An 18,006-nucleotide genomic window follows, 5' to 3' on the forward strand; every position below is an offset into this window, starting at 1 on the left:
TTTGGTAAGTAATGTAGAAGCCCCTTTGTCTCAATGTTTGTGACTTCTCCCTTGAGATAACCACTACATACAATGTCATAACTATCATTTTACCAAGAGTGTATGAATTCCTCAACAAATGTCATTTAGTTTTCTGTTTTTGAATCTTAGTGAATAGACACCTGTGGCTTCTCGTTCTCCAGTTGAGAACCACTCATATTGATGCACATAACTGTGGTTCATTTTGACTACTCTATGGTTACATTGTGTGAATATTCCATATTTTTTTGTCTATTCTACTATTCATGGGCATTTCAGTTATTTCTGGTTTTTGCTATTATGAACATTGCCTTGTCACAATGACCACCATCTCAAGCCCCATTTGAGTCAGATATCCCCCCTTCCCTCTCCACTGGCTCCACTAGATTGTTCTGAAGCAAGTCACAGGCTATTATTTCATCTGTAAGCTATAAAGATTATTTTGATGAATATAATTCTTAATTTTAATGCAGTCACATTGACCAATCTTAGTTGGGTCATGAGTTTTAGACTATTTTTAAGAAAAAAAAAAAACCCTTTTCTACACTGAGTTGATAAATATTTTTCTATCTTGTTTCTAAAATCTGTATTTTTAAACCTTTCACATATAGTTCTTAATCCGCCTGGAATTGGTTTCTGTGTAGGAGGATTTAATTTCATTTTTTGTTCAATATGAATACCAAATTGTTCTATGACATTCGTGGAAAAATCCATCAGTTCACATCATCACATGTGGCTACAATACCACATCTGCTGTATCTAAAGCTTCAATATCTATGCAGGCCAGTGTCCAGGCTTTCTGCTGTGCTCCATTTGCTAATGTTTCAGTCCTTGCACCAGTAGCTCTGTTATAGTCTTTTATCTTTATAATCTGGAGACCAAGTACTCACCTTGTTCTTCCAGAAGGCCATGGCTATTCTTAGATTTCTCAACTCTCTTATAAACTCTAAAATCAGCTCATCACATTACTAAGCAATTGTGATTTGGTTGGTACAATATAGTACATCAATTTTGAGGTAATTGGTATCTATACAATATTAATTCTGTGAATCCATGGGCATAATATATATCTTGCATATTTCCTTTTTTTGGTCTTTTTCAGTATATTTGAATCGAGTTCTGTGATTATGTTTTTGAAGGACTCATATGACTTTGTTATATTTGTTCTTAGGTAATTATATTTTTATACTATTGTAAATTTTAAATTTGACTTCTGTATGTTGTAAGTATATAGAAATAGAATTGATTTTAATATTGATTTTTGTATCTAGCAACTGTGTTAAATTATCATCCTAACTTTATCTATAGTTTTTTTACATTTGCAGTAATCTATTGATACATAAGAAATGGTTCCCAAACCCAGTGGCTTAAAGCACTAGTAATCATTTATTATCTCTCATGGCTTCTGTGGGTCAGGAATTCAGACAGGGCAACATGGAAATGGCTGTATTTGCTTTACAATGTTTTCTGCTGGAAAGCTGAGGGCTGGAATCATCTGAAGCCTTGCTCACTTGCCAGCAGTTGATGCTGACTATTAGCTAAGACCTTAGCTGAGGCTGTCAGCTGGAACACCCCCAAAAGGCCTCCTCATGTGCTCTGGGATTCCTTCCAACATGGTGGCTGGGTTCCAAAAGTGAGTGTTCTGAGAGAGAGAGTGAAAAGAGAGATAACCATAACATTACTTCTGCTGAATTCCGTTGATCTGGGCAGTCATTCATTCCCTTCCAGATTAAAGGAGAGGAAGCAAGGTGATCTCTCTCAGTGGAAGGAGTCTCAGGTACATGGAAAGGAGCATATGAGATGGTATTGGTGGGGCCATGTTGAAACGGTTTGAACAATGTTGTTAAAAACAACTGAAAAATTATTTGTAAATAATGACAATTTGTTTCTTCTTTTATCATCTTTATTTCTTTTCCTTCTTTTTTTCCTTGCCATACTACACTAGCAAGTCGTTTTAATACTATGCCAAATAGAAGGGGTCGGAAGGAGAAATTTATAATTCTCCTCATCACAAAACATAATGCTTTTAAACATTCCATTATTAAGAATGACTTTTTTTGTAGGTTTTTACAGAAGTAAATATGATTATGTGGAACTCATGTCCCCCAGCAAGGAAGAATTTGCTGCTCAGCTGTAGAGATGTATTCGGCAGACGGCCTCTAGCTGACAGCCCTTCAGAATCTGCCTAGTTGCAGAGATCTGCCCCAGCTGCAGTCAGGTCCTGTCCAGGGCAGCCCATCTCTGGAGACTGAACAAGGTAGGAATAGAAAGGCCTGGCCATTTTGGCCCAACACAGGATCATCTGACAGGAAGTACCAGCTCCAGAGCCCCCCATCATGTTTTCTGATGTTCATTTTGCCTGCACTGAAATTCACTTCTTCCTTTAACCAATCCTGCTTCCTAGGCTGCATGTTGATTCCTAATAAATATCTTACAGCCATGTCAGCACCTGACTCCAAAAAATCCATCTTACAACTGTCAAGACAGGTATGGTAGGATAAAGTGGTCAATGAAAGGGGTTTTGGAACTGGATGACCCACTGTCTGGCTGGAGGGGGACTCCATTCCTGGTAAAAGGTGGAAGAGAGAGAAGTTTCACAGAAGATGGTAGTCTAATTGTTCCAACATTTGTTAAAGGTAAGCTGGGAGGCTACTTCAGTGGAAAAGAATATATCAAATACAGAGGTGTGTCTGACATTTAAGATATCTGGAGAAAATAGTAGCTGTAATGTTAAGAGGATTGAATAATGGGTTAACCCGCTAGGGTACCATAATACAATGCCACAGACTGGGTGGATTAAACAACAGGAAACCATTTGATCACAGTTCTGGGGACTGCAAGTTCAAGATCAAGGCGTCAGCAGGGTTGATTTCTTTTAAGGCCTCCCTCCTTGCCTTGCAGATGGCCGCCTTCTCACAGTGTCCTCACATGGACACTCTCTGAGAGCTCGTGAAGAGAGAGCTCTGGTATTTCTCCCTTTCCTTATCATCACAGCAGTCCTATTGGATTAAGGCCCAATTCATGACTTCACTTAACCTTAATTATGTCCTTAAAGATTCTATCTCCTACCGTCACATGAGAGGCTAGGGCTTCAACATATGAGTTTGGTTGGTGGGGCACAATTCAGTCCATAACAGATGGCTATTGCTAAGGACCATTGATGCATTACAAAATGATAATGAACAGCTAAAGTGAGTAACAGGCAATTAGTTGGAAGTCAGATGTGAAAGTCAGGGGGCCTCTTGTGTATAAGGAAGCAGGGCAAAGGAAGCCAGAGGAGCAAGTGGGAAGGTTTGAGTAGCACCAGCCCAGGCTACCATCAGTCCACCCCTTGCACCAGGCAGAACACTCCAGCCACGCACAATACAGCAGCAGCCCCTTCATGGTCTTGTTGGCTCCTCTTTCTGAGGAGAAACTGGAAAGAGGACATTAGTAGAACAAGCTAAAGCCCCCATGTTGTCACTGGGCTCAGGCTGCATCTGATATTTATGGTCTGCTCCTTTGACATCTATTCAGCAGGCCAAGGTGGCTTACCAGCAGGACTGAAAGATATGACCCAATCCTTCACTTCTGGGTGGCTGGAGCAACGCTCATCCATTCATAATTGCAAATTGATCAGCCAATTTCCTTGTGATTCCTCCAGCTCCTACTGTGAACTATAGCCTTGATGCCTTTTGCCCGGCTGGTCAATTAACCATGCCAGTTGGTGACTCCTCCTCTCCTATAATGCACAACAATGTGCGTACATCTTTTAGATTTTGTGGTTTTTTTTTTTTAATTGGTTTGCCCTTGGGATATTTACTTAGAAGTATATCAGGACAAAGAATGAATATGCATGGATTAAAAAAAAAAAAAGAATGCCAACTTTCCCTCTACAGGTATTGTACCATTTTGAATTTATGCCAGCAATATATGAGGATGCTTGTTCTCCAAAACCTCACCAACAGAGAATGTTGTCTAATTAAACTTATTTTGTTTTTGTTGTAATTTTGGGGCTGGTGTGATTTGAGAAAACCTGAGCTACACAAGGGATGTATCTACTGCTTCCTACCATACCAATAAACTATGAGCCCCCTGTTGACATGGCTGGGCTGTGTCCCCACCCAAATCACATCTTGAATTGAAACTCCCACAATTCCCATGTGTCATGAGAGAAATCCAGTGGGAAATGATCAAATTGTGGCTTTCCTGAGCTGTTCTTGTGATGGTGGTTGACTCTCACAAGATCTGATGGTTTTAAACAGAGGAGTTTTCCTGCACAAGCTCTCCTCTTCTCTTGTCTGCCGCCATGTGAGACATGCCTTTCATCTTCCATCATGATTGTGAGGCCTCCCCAGCCACGTGGAGCTGTGAGTCCAATAAACCTCTTTCTTCTGTTAATCGCCCAGTCTTGGGGATGTCTTTATTCAGCATTGTGAAAAGGGACTAATACACCTGTGTATACTGATTTTTCCTCTGGAGAGTTGGAGAAAGAAACTCCTCCACATAATTTGACTTTCAGGAAGCATTCATTGACAAAGCTTTCATTCTGTCTTGGACCTTTGCCAAAAGTTTCTGTTTTCTGACCCTTAAGACCTTGGAGAAACTGAAGTAGTGCAAGAAAGCTATTCAATGAGGTGATGGAAATAAACAAAGTAGGGTTTTCTTTATTTGGATGAGAAAGACTCATGTGGGCAAATTCGCTTTCTCTAAGTATGTAGGGGAAGTTTCAGGGAACAGATGATAAACATCAAATTCCACAGAGGGCTGACCATTATTTTCCAGAGTATCCCACTGGCAATTATTATATTTGTATTAGTCAGGATTCCAGGAATCAATGGGAGAAAGAGACAGAGAGAGGGAGACTTGTTATGAGAGATTGGCTCATGAGATTATAGAGGCTAAGAAGTCCCATCATCTTTTGTGTGCAAGCTGGAGACCCAGGAAAGCTAGTGGTGTAATTCAATCCCAGTCCAATGGCCTGAGAACCAGGAGAGCCAATGTTGCAAATCCTGGTCCTGGTCCAAATCCAAAGTCCTGAGAACCAGGAGCTCTGTTATCCAAAACCAGAAGAAGATGTATGTCCCAGCTCAATCAGAAAAAAAGAATTCAGCTGGGTGCGGTGGCTCACACCCGTAATCCCAGCACTTTGGGAGGCCGAGATGGGAGGATCACGAGGTCAGGAGATCAAGACCATCCTGGCTGACACAGTGAAACCTCGCCTCTACTAAAAATACAAAAAATTAGCCAGGCACAGTGGCAGGTGCCTGTAGTCCCAGCACCTCGGGAGGTTGAGGCAGGAGAATAGCATGAACCCAGGAGGCGAAGTTTGCAGTGAGCCAAGATAGTGCCACTGCACTCCAGCCTGGGCAATAGAGCAAGACACCATCTCAAATAAATAAATAAATAAATAAATAAAGAGAGAGAGAGAATTCAGCCTTCCTCCACCTTTCTGTTCTGTCTGAGCCCTCAACAGATTGGATGAGGTCCACCCACATTAGTGAGGGCAAATCTTTTTTACTGGGTCCACTGATTCAACTGCTAATCTCTTGTGGAAAGACCTTCACAGACACACCAAGAAATGATGTATTACCCATCTGAGCATTCCTTAGCCCAGTCAAGCTGGCACACAGAAGTAACCGTCACATTATTGAAAGAAATGATGCCAGAGCTGATGGAGACTTTGGTTATTACCAAACTCTCCCACTATACAAAAAAAAAAAAACTCATGACCTCTGTCAAAGATAAACAAAGCTAGGCAGTAGTTAAAGTGATGTAGATGGATTTTAATCCATAATAACTATTGCATTAGGGAAAGGGTTCATCATGAACTGAACTCAACTTTGATTTGTACAAAGACTACTGGATTTTTTTTTTTTTTTTTAATTTTTTGTTTTAGACAGAGTCTCACTCTGTCGCCCAGACTGGAGTGCAGTGGCACAATCTCGGCTCACTGCAAGCTCTGCCTCCCAGGTTCAGCTGTTCTCCTGCCTCAGCCTCCAGAGTAGCTGGGACTACAGGCACCCGCCCAGCTAATTTTTCTGCATTTTTAGTAGAAACAGGGTTTCACCCTGTTAGCCAAGATGATCTTGATTTCCTGACCTCTTGATCTGCCCGACTCGGCCTCCCAAAGTGCTGGGATTATAGGCGTGAGCCACCGCGCCCCGCCGACTACTAGATGTTTTAAAGGGAGAATGAGGGTGTAAGGAAGTGGGTGAGCAGAGCTCAGTTGAGCCAGAGAAGTGAAAAATTACAAAAAGTGGGTAGTGGGGGTTGGTCCGTGTATCAACTCTTCGGGTTTGCTAACCAGTGCTTATTGAATTTACGCTTCTATACTCTCACAGAGACTGGGTGACAGGGGACCTGTCTTCACATGTTGGCTGGAACAAGCAGTACATTCTTCTGGCAACCTCGAGCTTTCTCAGGCAGGCACTTTAAAGAGGGCTAGAGTCATCCCATGGATTTGGTTGAGATATTAAAAACTGCGTTAGTGTCTGTTCCAATCTTTATAGGTTAAAGTTGAGGTCTAGTTGAGAAGATGGCTCACAGGAGACTGGCTAGCATTTGGTCAAGCAGAGAATCTTTGTCACCTTTAAAGATCAAACACCTGGTGCACAGGCAATCAAAAAAATAGAAATAAATAATTTCACAAAGAGACTGGACGAGACCTTCACTTCCTGACTGCCACTGGCCAGTAATATTTTATTGTCAGGAAGTTTGCACTCTCAAGGATTATTTACTCACCCACACAAAGAGCCACTCGGTATAGAAAGCCAACAACTTCAGCCATTCTGGTTAAAATAAAATAATAATATGAATCCTCCTTTCAGTTGCTCCAATGAAAGTGACATATGGAGAAGCCTCTTTCTCAGCACACGATCCATAATTCAAAGAGAAGAGCTGCCTACTTCCTCATTAGCTAAATTGTATTCATTGCAGAAAGCTGCTTTTGGTAGCCATATCGATCAGCAGGAAGTAAGATGGAAAAAAATTAACAAACTTGAAAAACTTCAGTCTCTGGGGTGTAACTCACCATCTGGGAATGATTTATTAGGAAAGAAACAAGAAAACACTGTCCGTATATGACCTTCCCATTTTACATATGCAGTCAGTCCTTATTAATCTGAGACCCACCAAAGTGGAGACTGCAATAATTCCAAAGTGACAATTGCAATCTCCACTGAAGAGAAGGTTCCCTGCAAAATGTTTAATGTAGGACTGTAAAGTCTCTAATAAAAGTCAGGAGTGTTTTCCTTTACTTCTTTGTTTTTATATGCAATCACATATATAATACAACGTGAACAACAGGCAAAAATGATATATTTAATTCCTCATTTTACATTCCCACATTTCAGTTGCTGTGATAAATTAATCTCACTTTCTTCATTTTAAATTAATACCACTTTATATAATAAGAACAAGATTCTGTTTATTGTGTAATAGTTTATCTTCAAAAGCTTTTTTCAGTCTAAGTAACAGAGAGAGATTTTGCAAATAAATGGTCAAGGTAAAAATGCAATGAAATGAGGGTCTTAGTCACAGAACTCTGCCCTGAGAAATTCACAAACACACACACACACACGCACACATACACACAAATACTTCATAAAACAAGATCCACATTATCTTTCCTTTTGTGTATTCTAATAATTGAACAATTAGTTCTCTGCCAGCAAATTAAAACAAAATTACATTCTTCTAAATATCCATTATCCAAGTAATTTTTAATAATTTCCTGTTTACTGGCACTTTCAGAATTGTTTTTATTTCACTTAGTTTTTTTTTTTAAATCAGTTCACTCCCTCAGATGAAGCTTAAATGGGTTGAATAAAGATGCAAGCTGTTTCTAAAGAATATGAATTGACCCAAATAATTGAGTGAGAACTTGAAGTTAATGGGAGAGGGAATCTATTATGTGGCAGAAACAATAGTAGTAGGTAAATAGCATATAATTATTCATTTCTTCCATTCACACTTCTGTGTTTGTTATAAATTTCCAATTTGTTGTGAAGTGGTTTCAAATTAAAGCTAATTATCAATGCTTTTATTGCAGCAAATCTATAATAAATGTCTCAGTGTCAAAGCACTCTGCCGAGGAAAACCCAGAGAGAAATAAGACCTAGATTCCTGCCATCTGAGGGACCTGCATTCTTGTTAGAGCAAAAAATGAGTACGGAAATAGGTGGTGGTGTATTAATTTTCTAGGGCTGCTGGAACAAATTACCACAAAATTGGTGACTTAAAACAACAGAAATTTATTTTCACACACTTCTTGAGGCCAGAAGTCCAAAATCCAGCTGTCAGCAGGGTCATGGTCCCCACAAAATTTCCGGGGGAGGATCCTTCCTTCCCTCTCCCAGTTTCTGGTGGCTTTGGCCATTCCTGGTGATCATTGGCTTGTAGATGTATCAGTCCAGTCTCTGCCTCTGTCTTCAAATGATGTTTTCTGTATCTCAAAATGGCCTCACATCCTCTTATAAAGACACCAGTCATTAGATGTAAGATGCACACTCATCTAGTATGGCCTTATCTTCATTTGATAACGCCTAGAAATACTGTTTCCAAATGATGCCATATTCAGAGGTTCTGAGTGGACATAGAACTATTCAATCTACTATACATGGTAAAAAAAAAATATATATATATATATATATGGTGTAGGAGGAAGAGGGGTAGAGCCAGAGTTGGACTGGGACCTGTAAGTTAAGAGCAAGATGGAATAAAAGACATGGTTCTAGTCATCATGGAAAATAGAACTACGTGGGCTTTTATCATCTGATCCCAGCCAGTCTGCCCATCCTTAGCACAGATTTATTCTGGTCACACCAAACTACTCACTTCTCCTTGAATATGTGGTAATCTCTTAAACTTGTAAAAAATTAGAATATATTTGTCTCCTTAGTCTCCACTGAGATCCCAAAATGTCCCAGGTTTGGGACAATGGGGATAAATTGCCCTTATATTTTACAGAAGAGGTCTAAATCCATTCTGCTAGACTTGCTAAGAGATAGGCAAAGCAAGTCCTGAGACCTTTAGCCCCAAACTCTCTACCAACCTGTATATCTACCAGCAAAACTGGAGATTCATTGATATGGTTAGGTTTTATGTCCCCACCCAAATCTCATCTTGAATTGTAATCTCCGTAATCCCAGGGAGACATCAGGTGGAGGTCATTGAATTATGGGGGCAGCTTCCCTCATGTTGTTTTCATGATAGTGAGTGAGTTCTCATGAGATCTGATGGTTTATAAGGGGCTCTTGCACCTTCACTCAGTACTTCTCCCTCCTGCCACTTTGTGAAGAAGGTGCCCTTTGCCTTACACCATGATTGTAAGTTTCCTGAGGCCTTTCCAGTCATGCTGAACTGTGAGTCAATTTAACCTCTTCCCTTTATAAATTACCCAGTCTCAGGCAATTCTTTATAGCAGCAAGAAAATGGACTAATTCATTCATTAAGCAGATTGACTGGTAAGTTTTTTCAAGAAAGTAGTCAGTCTAGAAGGTTGGGTAAAGGTATTTTTCTCCTCTCCCTATGAGGATGGGAGGAAGAATGTGAAGGAGGTGTGTGTCCCAGTTCTTACATGTGACTTGACAGGGCACACTGAGAGATTTCTGATAAATTGACATGTGCCTTAAAGACTTGAAGGGAATGGTACTGGCTACTTGCCTACAGGGGATAGGCTGGCTGGAACTGGCCCAGCATCAGCAGAGAAAAGAAAGTTGCACTGGGAACTGCCTCACCAGCATGGCAAGGGGCAGGCTTCCTGTGTGCCTCCCCTGTGGGCAGCAGCCAGATGAGGGTGGTCTCAAAAACTATCTATTTTCAAGAGGCCTGTCTGCAGGAGAAAGCAGATATCAGCAGAAAGTGGTTAGAGGCATCCCACTGGAAATAGGAATTGAAGCAAAGTCATAAGACATCAGTAGGATTAAGCATAGCCCTTCTCAGGAAAAACTGAAGAATGAGGAATCCCAGACATTGTGAGGTAACAAACCCCTAAAACCCACAGAGGGGAAGGGTCAGTACTAAGGGCATTTAACAGGTGTGTGTGGAGGGTCCGAACTACAACTGTTCTGGCTACCTAAAACTCTACCATGTTTTTCCTTGTTGACCCTCACACGTGGTAGAGAAGACAGTAAAAGCTGACCCAACACAGAGAGAGAGAGAGTGAAAGAAAAATCAATCAGGATAAGAGAAGAGGTGATGTGTGGGTATCTCTCTTTCTCTCTCTCTCTCTCTCTCTCTCACACACACACACACACACACACACACACACACCTCCTTAGCCTAGTTCTCAGTACAATAACCAAGAACAAAGACTTCTTTCTCACTTATGTCTATCCCAGGAGCTCTGCTAATTGTATCACAAAAACCCAGGCTGATCAGGCACTACAATTTTGAATACTGGAATAGAAAATGAGAATGCAGCAAAGCATAAACTTATTATTATAGCTCCCACCTAGAAGTTACACACTTTATTAGCTAAAGTAAGTCACATGACTATAATTAACTTTAAGTAGGTGTCAAAGTCATCTTATCTTCTCTGTCTAGGAAGGAGAACTGGAATGTTTGTGAGCAGCTCTATGGACTACTGAAATGAGTAAGTCCAACGGAAAGAACAGGCTGCACCCTCCCTTTCTCTCTGCTGGCTTCAGAGCCAGTTCGGGCCTAAGGTGAGGAAGAAGAAAAACTAAAAATTGTATGACATATTGAAGTTTCGATTAAAATTGGACTGAACATTTTAATATCTGAAAATATTGTTTAAATAGCTTGTGCTATTCTAGATTATTCGCAGCATTTTACTCCTATTTCCTCCTTACTGTAGGCAGAGACTAAGTCTTTGCCCTTTGATGTTGGTCTTGGACGTGTGATTTGCTTTGGCCACTGGGAAGTTGGCAGGCATGATGTGAGCAGGAACTTTTCATAGCCTTGTGTGGTTTGGCTTGCCTCTTGTATGTTGGAGATTGGGCATCGATATAGTAGCTCTGTGTCCCCACCCAAATCTCACCTTGAATTGTAATCCACATAATCCCCACACATCAAGGGTGGGACCAGGTGGAAGTAATTGAATCATGGGCGAGGTTTCCCCCATGCTGTTCTTGTGATAATGGGTGAGTCTCACAAGATCTGATCTTTTTATAAGCATCTGGCATTTCCCCCACTTGGACTTCTTCCTGCTGCCTTGTGAAGTAGATACCTTGCTTCCCCTTCTCCTTCTACCATGATTGTAAATTTCCTGAGACCTCCTCAGTCATGCTGAACTGAAAGTGGTCAATTAAACCACTTTCCTTTATAAATTACCCAGTCTCAGGTATGTCTTTATTAGCAGTGTGAGAATGGACTAATATACGCATATCTCATGATAGCGGTATTATCACTGTCCTTCAGCATTGAGTAGACTGAGAACCCACGGCCAAATCCATCTAATCCATGGCCAGAGAGCTGCCCATCCAAGCCTAGTCTAGTCTGGCTGAACCACAGTTTCCCTGCAGGCAGTGAGAATGAGAATAATTGTGTAATGATGAAAACCACTGAGTTTACAACAATTGAGTTTGTTATGGAAATAGCTGAAGAATACATGCCTAAAATGATTGAAAGCCTCCTTGCAAATAAAACTTCCATTTGGGAAAGGAGATATTGTTACAGTAGGTAGCTAGTGAGACATGAGCAGGGTAGGAAACTTCCCCCACCCCCAACCAGGAATGTCAGGTGACTATTAGGTGATGGCCAGGTAGTTGTTACACTGTTTCTCTAAAATAATAATTGGTCACAGCCAGAGCCAGGGAAAGGCAGACCCCAGTAGACAGAAACATCTGAAAGGCAGAAACATCTGAAACTGGTGATCAGCAGCTTCCTGATAAGATCTCAGAACTTGGACCAGTGGGCTCATGCATGTGCACTAAGAGGTAAAATGGTGGAGTTTAACTACTCTATGACCTTCTAGGAACATTAGAACTGGTAAGGAAGAATGCCTCAAATGAGCATATGTACCACTCCAGTAAACACAATACAGCTGCAACCCCTCTCAAGTGCTGGCAGGCCACTGAGCATGCAGGTAGCACACTCCAAGGGAAGAGTCAGGGGAGAAGGGATGCAAACCCCCAAAAAGCATGCCAATGTATAAGAACCCTAAGTCAAAGGTCGAACCACAAACTTGATCTCTCAAGTCACCCACTTGGCCCTCTTCCAAGTACTTTACTTCCTTTCATTCCTGCTCTAATGCTTTTTTTCCCCATAAGTTACTGGGGTACAGGTGGTATTTGGTTACACGAGTAAATTCTTTAGTGGTGATTTGTGAGATTTTGGTGCACCCATCATCTGAGCAGTATACACTATACCATATTTGTAGTCTTTTATCCCTCACCCCCTTCCCATACTTCCCCCCAAGTCCCCAAAGTTCATTGTGTCATTCTAATGCCTTTGCGTCCGCATAACTTAGCTCCCATATATCACTGAGAGCATACTATATTTGGTTTTCCATTCCTGAGTTACTTCACTTAGAATAATGTCTCCAATCTCATTCAGGTCTCTGAAAATGCCATTAATTCAATTTTTTTTTTTTTTTTTGGCTGAGTAGTATTCCATCATATAAATATACCACAGTTTCTTTATCCATTCATTGATTAATGGGCATTTGGGTTGGTTCCACAATTTTGCAACTGTGAACTGTGCTGCTATAAACATGCATGTGCAAGTATCTTTTTACTATGACTTCTTTTCCTCTGGGTAGATACCCAGTAGTGGAATTGCTGGATCAAATGGTAATTCTACTTTTAGTTCTTTAAGAAATCTCTACACTGTTTTTCATAGTGGTTGTGCTAGTTTACATTCCCACTAGCAGTATAGAAGTGTTCCCTGTTCACCACATCCATGCCAACATTTGCTGCTTTTTTATTTTTTGATTATGGCCAATCTTGCAGGAGTACGGTGGTATCACATTGTGACTTTGATTTTAATTTCCCTGATCATTAATGATGTCGAGAATTTTCTCGTGTTTGTTGGCCATTTGTATATCTTCTTTTGAGAATTGTTTATTCATGTCCTTAGCCCACTTTTTGATGGGATTTTTTTTTTTTTTTTTTTTTTACTGATTTATTTGAGTTCATTGTAAATTCTGGATATTAGTCATTTGTCAGATGTATAGATTGTGAAGATTTTCTCTGAGACCGTGGGTTGTCTAATTACTCTGCTGACTGTTCCTTTTGTCCTGCAAAAGCTCTTTGGTTTAATTAGGTCCCAGCTATTTATCTTTGTTTTTATTGCATTTGCTTTTGTGTTCTTGGTCATGAAATCCTTGCCTACGCCAATGTCTAGCAGGGTTTTTCTAACAGTGCCTTCTAGAATTTTTATAGTTTCAGGTCTTAGATTTAAGCCTTTAATCCATCTTGCGTTGATTTTTGTATAAGGTGAGAGATAAGGATCTAGTTTCGTTCTCCTGCATGTGGCTAGCCAATTATCCCAGCATCATTTGTTAAAAAGGGTGTCTTTCCCCACTTTATGTTTTTGCCAGCTTTGTCAAAGAACAGTTGGCTGTAAGTATTTGGGTTTATTTCTGGATTCTCTGTTCTGTTCCATTGGTCTATGTGCCCTATTTTTATACCAATACCATGCTGTTTTGGTGACTATGGCCTTATAGTATAGTTTGAAATCAGGTAGTGTAATGCCTCCAAGTTTGTTCTTTATTTTTGCTTAGTCTTGCTTTGGCTATGCAGGCTGTTCTTTGGTTCCATGTGGATTTTAGAATTGTTTACTGTCTTTTCTAATTCTGTGAAGAATTATGGTGTATTTTAATAGGGATTACATTGAATTTGTAGAATGCTTTTGGCAGTGTTATCATTTTCACAATATTGATTCTACCTATTTATGAGCATGGGATGTGTTTCCATTTGTTTGTGTCATCTATGATTTCTTTTAGCAGTGTTTTGTAGTTTTTCTTGTAGAGATCTTTTGCCTCCTTGGTTAGGTATATTCCTAAGTATTTTATTTTATTGTATTGCAGCTATTGTAAAAGCAATTGAGTTTTTAATTTTATTCTCCACTTAGTTGCTGTTAGTATATAGAAGAGCTACTGATTTGTGTACATTAATCTTTGCTGAATTCTTTTATCAGTTCTAGGAGCTTTCTGGATGAGTCTTTAGGGTTTTCAAGGTAAATGATTATATCATCAGAAAACAGGGACAGTTTGACTTCCTCTTTACTTATTTGGATGCCCTTTAGTTCTTTCTCTTGTCTAATTGCTCTGACTAGGACCTCCATTAATATGTTGAAGAGGAGTGATGAGAGTGGGCATCCTTGTCTTGTTCCAGTTTTCAGAGGGAATGCTTTCAACTTTTCCCCATTCAGTTGTATGTTGGCTGTGGGTTTGTCACAGATGTCTTTTATTACATTGAGGTATGTCCTTTTCATGCTGATTTTGCTGAGAGTTTTAATCATAAAGCGATGTTGGATTTTGTTAAATGATTTTTTTGCATCTATTGAGATGATCATGTGATCTTTATTTTTAATTCTGTTTATGTGGTGTATCATTTTTATTGACTTGTGTATGTTAAATCATCCCTGCATCCCTGATATAAAACCCACTTGATCATGGTGGGTTTTTGACATGTTGTTGGATTTGATTAGCTAGTATTTTGTTAAGGATTTCAGCATCTATATTCATCAAGGATATTGGTCTGTAGTATTCCTTTTCAGTTATGTCCTTTCCTGGTTTTGGCATTAAAGTGATTCTCACTTATTAGAATTAATCAGGGAGGCACTAAAGAAAGTCGAAGCCCAGTGCAAAGAAATCCAAAAAATGATACAAGAAGTGAAGGAAGAAATATTCAGTGAAATAGATATGATAGATAGCATGAATAAAAAACAATCAAAATGTCAAGAAACATTGGATACATGTATAGAAATTCTCTGAAAAGTCTCAGCAACATAATTGAACAAGTAGAAGAAAGAAATTCAGAGCTCGAAGATAAGGTCTTTGAATTAACCCAATCCAACAAAGACAAAGAAAAAAGAGGAAGCAAGTACAAACAAAGCCTCCAAATAATCTGGGATTATTTTAAATGACCATACCTAAGAATAATCAGCGTTCCTGAGGAAGAAGAGAAATCTAAAAGTTTGGAAAACATGTTTCGGGGAATAATTGAGGAAATCTTCCCCAGCCTTCCTAGAGAACTAGGCATCCAAATACAAGAAGCACAAAGAAAAAATGGGAAATTCATCACAAAAGGATCATCGCCTAGGCACATTGTCATCAGGTTATCTAAAGTTAAGACAAAGGAAAGAATCTTAAGAGCTGTGAGACAGAAGTACCATGTAAACTATAAAAGAAAACCTATCAGATTAACAGCAGATTTCTCAGCAGAAATTCCGCAAGCTAGAAGGGATTGGGGCCCTATCTTCAGCTTCCTCAAACAAAACAATTATCAGTCAAGAATTTTGTATACAGCAGCTAAGCATCGTATACGAAGGAAAGATACAGTCTTTTTCAGGCAAACAAATGCTGAGAGAATTCACCACTACCAAGCCACCACTACAAGAACTTCCAAAAGGAGCTCTAAGTCTTGAAACAAATCCTGGAAACACATCAGAACAGAACCTCTTTAAAGCATAAATCTCACATAACCTATAAAACAAAAATACAATTAAAAAAAAAAGTACACAGGCCACAAATAGCATGATGAATGGAATGGAACCTCACATCTCCGTACTAACAAATGAATGTAAATGGCCTAAATGCTCCACTTATCTGCTGCCTTCAAGAGACTCTCCTAATATATAAGAACTCACATAAACTTAAAGTAAAGGGCTGGAAAAAGGCATTTCACACAAATCGGCACCAAAAGCTAGCAGGAGTAGCTATTCTTATATCAGACAAAATGAACTTTGAAGCAATAGCAGGTACAAAAGGCAAAGAGGAACATTACATAATGGTAAAAGGCCTTGTTCAACAGGAAAATACCACAATCCTAAAGATATATGCACCTAACACTAGAGCTCCCAAAGTTATAAAATAGTTACTAGTAGACCTAAGAAATGAGACAGATAGCAACACAATAATAGTAGGGGACTTCAATACTCCACTGATAGCACTAGACAGCTTATCAAGACAGAAGGTCAAAAAAAAAAAAAAGATTCAAATTACACCTTGGAACAAATGGACTTAACAGATATATACAGAACATTTAATGCAACAAACACAGAATACACATTCTATTCAACAGGGTATGGAACTTTCTCTAAGACAAACCATATGATAGGTCATAAAATGAGCCTCAATAAATGTAAGAAAATTGAAATTATATCAAACACTCTCTCAGACCACAGAGGAATAAAACTGGAAATCAACTCCACAAGGAACCTTCAAAACCCTGCAAATACATGGAAATTAAAAACTTGTTCCTGAAAGAGCTTTGGGTAAAAAAAAGAAATCAAGATGGAAATTAAAAAACTCTTCAAACTGAATGACGGTAATGACACAAACTTTCAAAACCCCTGGGATACAGAAAAGGCAGTGCTAAGAGGAAAGTTCATAGCCCTTAATGCCTATGTCAAAAAGACTGAAGGAGTACAAACTGACATTCTAAGTTCATACCTCAAGGAACTAGAGAAACAAGAACAAACCAAAGTCAAACCCAGCAGAAGAAAGGAAATAACCAAGATCAGAGCAGAACTAAGTGAAACTGAAACAAACAAACAAAAAAATTCAAAAGATAAATGTAACAAAAGGCTGGTTCTTTGAAAAGATAGATAAAATTGATAGACAATTAGCAAGTTTAACCAAGAAAATAAGAGAGAAAATCCAAATAACCTCATTAAGAAACAAAGCAGGATTGGAAAGGGCCCAATCCCTTCTAGCTTGTAGAATTTCTGCTGAGAAATCTGCTGTTAATCTGAAAGGTTTTCTTTTATAGTTTACATGGTGCTTCTGTCTCACAGCTCTTAAGATTCTTTCCTTTGTCTTAACTTTAGATAACCTGATGACAAAAATACAAAAGATCATTCAAGGCTACCATGACCATCTTTAGACACACAAACTAGAAAACCTAGAGGAGATGGATAAATTTCTGGAAAAATACAACTCTCCTAGCTTAAATCAGGAAGAATTAGACACCCCAACAACAAGCAGTGAGACTGAAATTGTAATTTAAAAAATTACCAACAAAAAACCAGTCCAGACCCAGACAGATTCACAGCAGAATTATACCAGACATTCCAAGAAGAATTGGTACCAATCCTTTTGACACTACTCTAATGCTTTTTAATAAACTTTCACTCCTGCTCTAAAACTTTCCTTGGTCTCTCCTTCTGCCTTATGCTTCTCATTCAAATTCTTTCTTTTGAGGAAGGAAGAATTTAGGTTGCTGCAGACCATATGAATTCATCTCTGCTAACATACTTTGGTGCTGTGACTCAGATACGTTCACCAGTGGGAAGACACTGGGATGCACTCCCCAGTGGTAAGTGGGTGACTTGAGAGATCAAGTTCGTGGCTTGGCCTTTGCCTTTAGGTTCTATACATTGGTGTGCTTCTGAGAGGCTGCATCCCTTCTCCTCTGATTCTCTTGGTGTGGGCTATCCGCATGCTCAGTGGCCTGCCAGTACTTGGGAGGGGCCGCACGTTCAGTGTGTTTACTAGAGTTGTACGCAGGCTCACTTGAGGCGTTCTTCCCTTTCCAGTTTGAATGTTCCTAGAAGGTCATATACCAGTTCAACTCCACAATTTTGCCTCTTAGGGCACATGTGTGAGTCCACTCTTCCAACTCCTGAGATCTTATCAGAAAGTTGCTGATCACCAGTTTTAGATGTTTCTATCTATTAGGGGACTTCCTGTCCCTGGCTCTGGCTGCTACCAATTATTACTTTAGAGAAACAGTGTAACAACCACCTGACCATCACCTGATGATTCCCTGACATCAGGTAGGTGGCCCCGGGGGAAAAGGCTCTCCTGCCGTGCTTATGTCTGACTAGCTATCTACTGTAACAAGATGACAAAATAGGTTTGATAGTGGATAAACA

The 18,006-nt window shown here is 39.6% G+C and overlaps 1 long non-coding RNA gene across 1 annotated transcript in view; it reads right to left on the reverse strand.

The window, feature by feature from the left end:
* Window positions 1-17,110, reverse strand: part of LOC126955538 (uncharacterized) — a 656,849-nt gene extending 639,739 nt beyond the window's left edge. Inside the window, exon 1 of the long non-coding RNA XR_007725957.1 lies at window positions 17,100-17,110. This is a non-coding gene — a long non-coding RNA (uncharacterized LOC126955538). The remainder of the gene's footprint in view (window positions 1-17,099) is intronic.
* Window positions 17,111-18,006: the final 896 nt, after the last annotated feature.

This window comes from Macaca thibetana, chromosome 5, assembly GCF_024542745.1.
Source record: "Macaca thibetana thibetana isolate TM-01 chromosome 5, ASM2454274v1, whole genome shotgun sequence".
NCBI classification, from domain to species: Eukaryota; Metazoa; Chordata; class Mammalia; order Primates; family Cercopithecidae; genus Macaca; species Macaca thibetana.